We start from the raw sequence: 7,809 nt of genomic DNA, 5'->3' as shown, positions 1-7,809 counted from the left end.
TGTTGGAGAGTGACATGCCGCCCCCCCCCCTTTCTCCACAATCTTGGTGTGACACTGACCTGTAACATATCTCGAAGTCTACAATATGCATTTTGAGGCTGTTGATATGAAAGTGGGAAGTACAGATCTTCCAGTTAAATCGGGAATAGCTTAAGTGCATTACTTGAAAGTGACACAAGAAAAGCTTACTTATGTAGGTGGTAGTAGTGTCGGCAAAAAGTTCTTGTGTGTGAAGTTGCCATGTAGAACACCAGGTGTAAAACTTTTCTCCCGAGTCTTGAACTGTGTCGGAACAAAAGTGAGGCATTCATATGACTGTTTTCATTTCTCTACACTTATACAGATGTCTGAGTTCTGCTGTGTTAACATTGCAAAGTCCTGTAGGCATGTGGAGTATTAACCAAAACTCCCATATTGGAAGCAGAATCAAACACATTTGTTACGTTACTTGATATTTTCAGGAGAAAAAGGCAATGTCGCTTCTTATTAATATAATACATTCAGAGTCACAGCAGTATTTGACCAACCATAACTGATGCTGAATGTGCATGTCGTCATATAATATGAAGGGCTTATTTCAATAGTGGTACAAGTCCATTACCTACACTTTTCTGTCTATAATGCTTCTGAAATTAGTGATCCAAACAAACATAAATAAAGGTTCATCTCTAGCAAGAAGCCATATGCTTGAATATTTCTGGTATCTCAACTGCAGATTTTTCAGCACTCATTTAACTTTACGACTCTATACCTCAAAATTAACAAAAATGGACTTGTACCACTATTGAAATAAGCCCTTCACATACACACACAGCACATTGATCTCGTGAGGCACAAGGCTCTCATAACGAAGTACATACGTCGGTCAACAGATGACACTAGTAAAAGTATGTTAACTGCGCTTTTTAGATGCTACTTGCGACTCTTAGTTGCGATTTGTCACAGAAATCGCAGTTTGACTCGGTAGCGAATAGCGTAGTATGAACTTTGCTCAACAGATGGCAGTGCTAACTGCGCTTTTTAGTTGCTACTTGCGACTCTTAGTTGCGACTTGTCACTGAAATCGCAGTTAGACTCCATAGCGTACCGCAGAGATGGACGTAGTACGAACTTTGACCCACAGATGGCACTGTTAACCGCGCTTTTTAGTTGCTACTTGCGACTCTTAGTTGCGACTTGTCACGGAAATCGCAGTTAGACTCCATAGCGTACCGCAGAGATGGACGTAGTACGAACTTTGGCCAACAGATGCCACTGTTAACCGCGCTTTTTAGGTGCTACTTGCGACTCTTAGTTGCGACTTGTCACGGAAATCGCAGTTAGACTCCATAGCGTACCGCAGAGATGGACGTAGTACGAACTCCGGCCAACAGATGCCACTGTTAACCGCGCTTTTTAGTTGCTACTTGCGACTCTTAGTTGCGACTTGTCACTGAAATCGCAGAAAGCAGTGCTAAATTCGACCAATAGATGGCTCACGTCTTTCAATGTGAAATACTACTTGCGACTGCAAACTGTGACTGAAATCGCAGTTAGATTCTGTAAAGTTGCTACTGTGATATCTGTGACTTCTCAGTCACTGTGATTTCTAGATACGCGATTTGCTGCCCACCACTAATCCATAGTTACATTATTGATGGCACTGGATCTGGATGGTGCTGAAGTGATTTCCCAGGTGCCAGCCATAAAAAATCACTGTTCCTCTCTGGAGCTTTCCTTGTTCTAGAAGACACACATATAGCAGCTTGTTTGTCTTCCAGTATTATCGGAGCTTGCAAAATTTGTGCTTCACTTCTTTTTGGCTTGAACCATTTCGTAATTTGAGTTTGTTTCCCAGTTTGAATGTTACTTTCTGGCCTATTGGTTTTAAACCATTTCGTGATCTGACACTGATTGATGGCTATATTGGTCGCTGCATGAAAAGAACGCTTTGTTACTTGCGATCGATTTCCACTTGTCCTGGCTACTTCAGTGCACCGCGAAATACGAGTAAACATTTTTTCCGTAAGTACCTCCCTTCCTAATGCATTCAAATGAAGACCGTGAACTGTATGGAGCCTTCGCTCCAAACTGTTTATGGAAATAACGTCTGCATTTACGAAGTGAGTATATATTCACTCAAACTCTTGTTTGCGGCATGAATTTCACTGTTTACACACGAGCACCTCGGTAAATCGTGACGATGCGGGATATTTACAACGAGTACATTCGTGTGAGATAAATTATTGAGGCATTTCTATATACGTTATTTCATCCTCCCAGCAATACAACAGTCATCCTTTCACAAACTAGTTACTTCACGTAATTTTGTAAGGTTTTACAGTTCACTTAATGGAGCCCCAGGCTTCACGAAACCGTTTGCCCTGTAGTTGTATTTTTCCGTTAGCACTGCGACAATTCCACGGCCGTGGCTATCGCCTAACACACATATTTTTCCGTATTTTACAATGTTAGCAGTTCATCGAGCAACGGTTTGTTTACTTTTTGTGGTTTATTTCGTAACTTTTCGACTTCGGCTGGCGTGTTCATTGAATCTTCAGTAGTGAATACTCCCACAAGGTCGTTATACGTTCTACTTCGACAGTTTTTATGCATTAAAGTCTCACTGTTTATACACATTGAAGTTTCACTGCTGCTTTGAGATTGTACTTTCTGAATGCAGTTTTTATGCATTTAAGTTTCACTGTTTGTACACACTGCAGTTTCACTGCTATTTTGGGATTGTACTTTCTGAGTGCAGTTTTCTCCCGTCATTGTTTGCCACTTGTTTACAGAGGTCGAGTCTTCTTGCTTCTTCAGCGACTCACATTTTTCCGCATGAAGTTTATGTCCAGCTTTAAAGCACCGATTATAATTTGTAAACTGGATATTCGTTCGTTTAGCTTCGAGATCTCGTCCTTACAATTTACACACGCATTCTTTTTACTACCAAAATTTATTTTTTTTCGCGGGGATACACGAATTACTTTTATTTAGTAAGTCTATGTTTTACACTCGCCGCCATCTTGCCAAATTTCGTCCAAAGCTCTGGATGAGTTAATTCGTTTATTCGGAAAGAGAGACCAACAGTGTTTGCCCCCTTTCAACCGGTGATGACAGAATCGAGACGCACACTCTGCAATCTTTCTCAAACGATTTTACAGAAGCTATTCGGTAATAAATACATTTTTGCTTCACTTATCGTTTTATATGTCAACTTAGCTTCATGATGATATCATTTTGTTAATGGTCTTACTTATTATGATATTTGCATAGAAGTAAGATGCTGCACATATTTTCGAAAAAGTTTGCAGTGAAATATAGGTGGTGCTATGATTTTGCGATTGCTGCATATTACATAATGTGTTGCTGCATATGAAATTTAGCTGACATACTGAAATTTTCTTTAGAGTTGGATGGAGGTCTCTATCTGCCACCAATCTCGAGAAAATTGATCTGATGTAACAACTCATCTGCGATCGCGTCCGTCAGTGATGAAGTCAGAGTGAAATATCCATAAGGAGATACCTCCATGGAAATATCCACAACATTCTTCATATTTCTTAAACGGTTTGAGGTATCGAAATCAGATTTTGGCAGATGATAGCACGCAGAGAAGAGTATTTTGCCAAATGCCAACTATGCAAAACTTCATTGTCTGCTGTGTTATTACACTATCTACAGACTTTTTCGATGAAAGAGTGTAATTTTTAAGAGCCATCGATAGTTGGCGAAGCTAGAATTGCTATGAGTTTTGGAACGACAAAAGTGAGACACTGCACTTTTATTTTTGTGCCGATGATGTGCTTTTTCATAAGCTATAGTTCCTCTCTTAATAAACCATTCTTTCAGAAATCGCTCATAATTGCGTTTGCACATGTTTGTGAAGTGTCACTGTGTAAACCCTGCTTTGTTTTGACCAAGGAAGCAAATTTTTACATGCCAGCAAGAAAGATGTGTAGGTTTTACTCAAAATTCTCCGCTCATGTCACTTCTCTGAAAGTTACAAATGATTAATGGTCGGTCCACACTGACTGCCACATTACACCACGGCCCATTGAAACATTCTGCAGTGAATTTTAAATGGCGGCATCCACACTGGCCATCTCTGCATGTCCCGTCACGTTATGGCACTGTCAAAGTTTCTCTGGACGAAAGTTTTGACAGCTGTCGTCATCCATACGTTGCCGATCACATGACCAGCCTTGCCAATTTGTGGGGAATCCCCTAAACTGTGGATAATTTCAATTTGATTGGGGATATTGTGGAGATTGGCATCATGTGGGGAATATGCAGGGATTTTAATGTTTTACTATTTATTAATGTATCGTAGCCGTTACATCGATAATTTGATGGTTGGTAAGTTCGTTGCTGGTGTTGATTCTAACGATTTTCAGGACCTTAAGGTCAAATGATTTTCATAGAATTGATTTCAAGCGGTATCATATAAACAGTGCAGATAAATACTCTTTTATATACAAATATTACTTAAGCGAGACTGAACATAGTGGCTGACAGCATGCAAGAAAAAGTGTTGAGTGCATGCATAGAGCAAAGCATTGTTCCCCTTCCATATTCTGTTTGCTGGGCAATACTCTCTCGTCACTATCAGCTCATATAGTGTATATTCGACTGCTTATGTTTTTTCTTTGCCTGGCAAATAATAACAATTTGTGCAAAAATGTATAAATTGTTGCTAATAGGTTTAGATAAAAAGGTGGAAACGATTCCTAAGGCAGGTTACTGACTAAATTTGTTTGAATTCTTTTAAACAGCTCATATATAGCTTGTTTACCTTTAATGATACCTGTGACTGTCTTCTGATCTGAATTCGTCAATGCTAATCGGGAGTTTTCCCACTACTTTCCAACTCTTGCCAGCCTTTTACCATGTATTAATGTGTGACTGTACATTGGTTACTAAGGCAGTGAAAGATGTATTGTTGTTATTGTCAGTTTGTTGGGCGTTGCGAATGCATGTGATATGTGATAGTGAAGAAAAGGTTTATAGCCTCTCTGGGGGACACTACCTTGACGAAGCACTGTCCGTGTGGATGGAGAGGCTTGCGTATCCATGGGGCGCCAAGGGCTATGCCGAAGGTGGAGGACCTACTGCCGGAAAGGCCTCAGCCAATGGATCAGACTAAGAGTGTCCCACAACGTCTCATCTTCCCTATCCATTCCTAGTCCTACCCTATTGCCTGACACAACCCAATGTGTGATGCGATCCGTGCTGAGTAGTGTGTGACACATGGGAAGATGTGTCACAAACAGAGCCCCAGGGATACTGGGCGACCTCCCTGCGTAATTAGCCTTCACTGCACGGGGTATTCTTGGTGTGGATCTTCTAGATCCCCAAATCTCGTGGGACCAACATGGACACAATTATAGAAAATAAAGAAAAACAGAGGGACAAATTGAGACCTCAGATACCTAAACATCAAGGACAGAACCGATGGAAGGCATTCCCACTACTGAATCAGGGTCTAGACTTTAGCCAGAAGTGGGAACTGTAACCGAGAAGCTAGAGCAGATTAAGATCGAAGGCCTGTCTGGGGCCCAGAGGAGGAAGCTACTCAGGGAAGAGAGGAAAAAGGAAGGGAAAGAATGGCTTCCTAAAGACAAATGGAGGGAATTAAAGAGACTAGAGTCTAAGACCCCCAGGAAGAAACTGTCTCAGGTGGAAGGGGACACACAGAATGCCACAATGTCAAAGACAGGTAGTAAGCAGATAAGGGAGGAATCAAAGACTCCCTCCTCCCTGGATAAGCAAGTCCAAAAAAAAATCGAGGCAAGAAATAGGGAAACATGCCTATCGTTCTGCAGTCTCGGTTTTTAGGATGGCAGTTATCCAGCAAGGCTATCCACTGGTGGCCATCACCTCTCAGCAGGAGGAACTGGTACAGATGGCATTCTTTGAAAAGATATGGGGGGGGGGGGACACTGGCCCAGGAGGGTCTATCTAGATTATGGTGCACTCATTTTTGTCTGCGAGGAGGTGCACATGGTAGAATGGCTCAAGGACAAGGTGCCTGTGATATGCAAAGCTGCTGGTTAAAATGGCAATGGAGCTTCTTAAGACCGCAAAGATATCATTATGGGTACCTATGATTCTTAAGGAAGTCTCTCCCAAAACTCTGTTCGGGAAAATAGGGGCCCAAAAGTCTCGGCAGAAGACTGGAGAGTGATTAACCAGATGGTTGCTCCGGAAGGACAAACCCTGGTGGTGGAGGTCAGTGAGAAATCCCTGAAGGCGATGCGGGAGCAGTACTTGAAACTGTTTTTAGGGTTCCTGCAGATCACTGTCAGGGTTCTCAAAGATGGCAGCAAGATGGAGCCTGGAGGTGCTGCAGATTAATCTGCAGCACAGAAAAGGGGCCTCTGCTGCCTGGGAAGACAGGAAGTGGATGTGTCCCTGATACAATAACCCTATTTATACAAAGGGGGTGTATTGGGCCTCGGTGGCACTGGAGGTAAGCTGATCTATGCTAGGAATCTAAGAAACTCCAGGGCTTGCATCTATGTGAGAAATGGCATTTCTTTCAGGCCAATGCTGGATTTCTGCCCTAGGGATTTAGTGACCATTAAAATGCAGCAATTTCAGGTAGGTATCATGAGGGATATTGTTTTGGCCTTACCAGTAGCCTCTAATTTGCTAAGTACATCCTCACTGTATGTGTAAACAGCCTTCTCTATATTATAACCCTTAAGGAACCCACAATGTGATTTGGACAATACATGTAGTAGTAGTAGTAGCTTTATTCATCCATAGATCTCTTTTTACAAGGATATAGGACATGCCAAAGTATTTGCAAATTTAGATCAATTTAAAATAAGTTAATTCGTATACACACATATTTACAGACTTCTAGTTTAAGACAATCATTAGATTTACTCCTGGTATACAATACTTTTTTTTACGAATAACTTATTAAATAATGTAATGCCACACTGTTCACTCATATCTCACTATCAGTCACTGCACACACTATTCACACATTGTTTCATAACACTTCACTCACTAGGCCATTTTCTGTACCGTAACTTCCCATTTGCTATTGTGAAAAACTGAGTCAGTATCCCTCCATAATGAGTGATATGTGGAGCTCAGAAAGAGGAAGAGGTGTTTGTATTGTGCTACACATAACTTGGGGTTAGTATTTCTAGAAAGGAAAAAAGAAGGGAAAAAACATAAAGTGAAGTGTATTTTTGCCATTTCTTTAATCTCTTTTGGTAATTTATTGTACAGTTTTATTCCTTGGTAGAATATGCTGTTTTGAGTTGTATTTTTTCTTGGTAAATGTAAGTTGAGTCTATCTCTTGTTTCATGGCCATGTACAGAGCTGTTTGTGCAGTAATTACCAATGTTAGTTTTGGTGTGTACAACTGACTGGTAAATGTATCTACATGGAACAGTTAAAATCCCCAGTGTTTTGAACAGATCTTTACAATCAGCTCGACTAGTATGTTTCGTTATTATTCTTATGGCTCTTTTCTGGAGTTTGAAAATTGTGTTCATATTTTGTGCATTTGTTCCCCAAAAAAAGAATGCTATAGCTAAGAATTGAGTGTACATACGAATAATATGTAACTAACAGACACTGCATGTTACACACTGATGATTGGATTCTAAGGGCATAACATGCTGATGACATTCTGTTTGCAAATACCTTTGTGTGTTCACACCGCTTCAACAGAGAATCAATATTCATTCCTAGAAATTTTGCATTTGTTACACAGTCTATAGAGGTGCCATCTAATTTTAATTTAACATTGTCATTTTTCCTCTTCAAACTGAAATTCATTGCATTAGTTTTCTTTATGTTCAATG

Source organism: Schistocerca americana, chromosome 3 (genome assembly GCF_021461395.2).
Source record: "Schistocerca americana isolate TAMUIC-IGC-003095 chromosome 3, iqSchAmer2.1, whole genome shotgun sequence".
Taxonomy (NCBI): Eukaryota; Metazoa; Arthropoda; class Insecta; order Orthoptera; family Acrididae; genus Schistocerca; species Schistocerca americana.
This window is presented reverse-complemented; position numbering follows the sequence as displayed.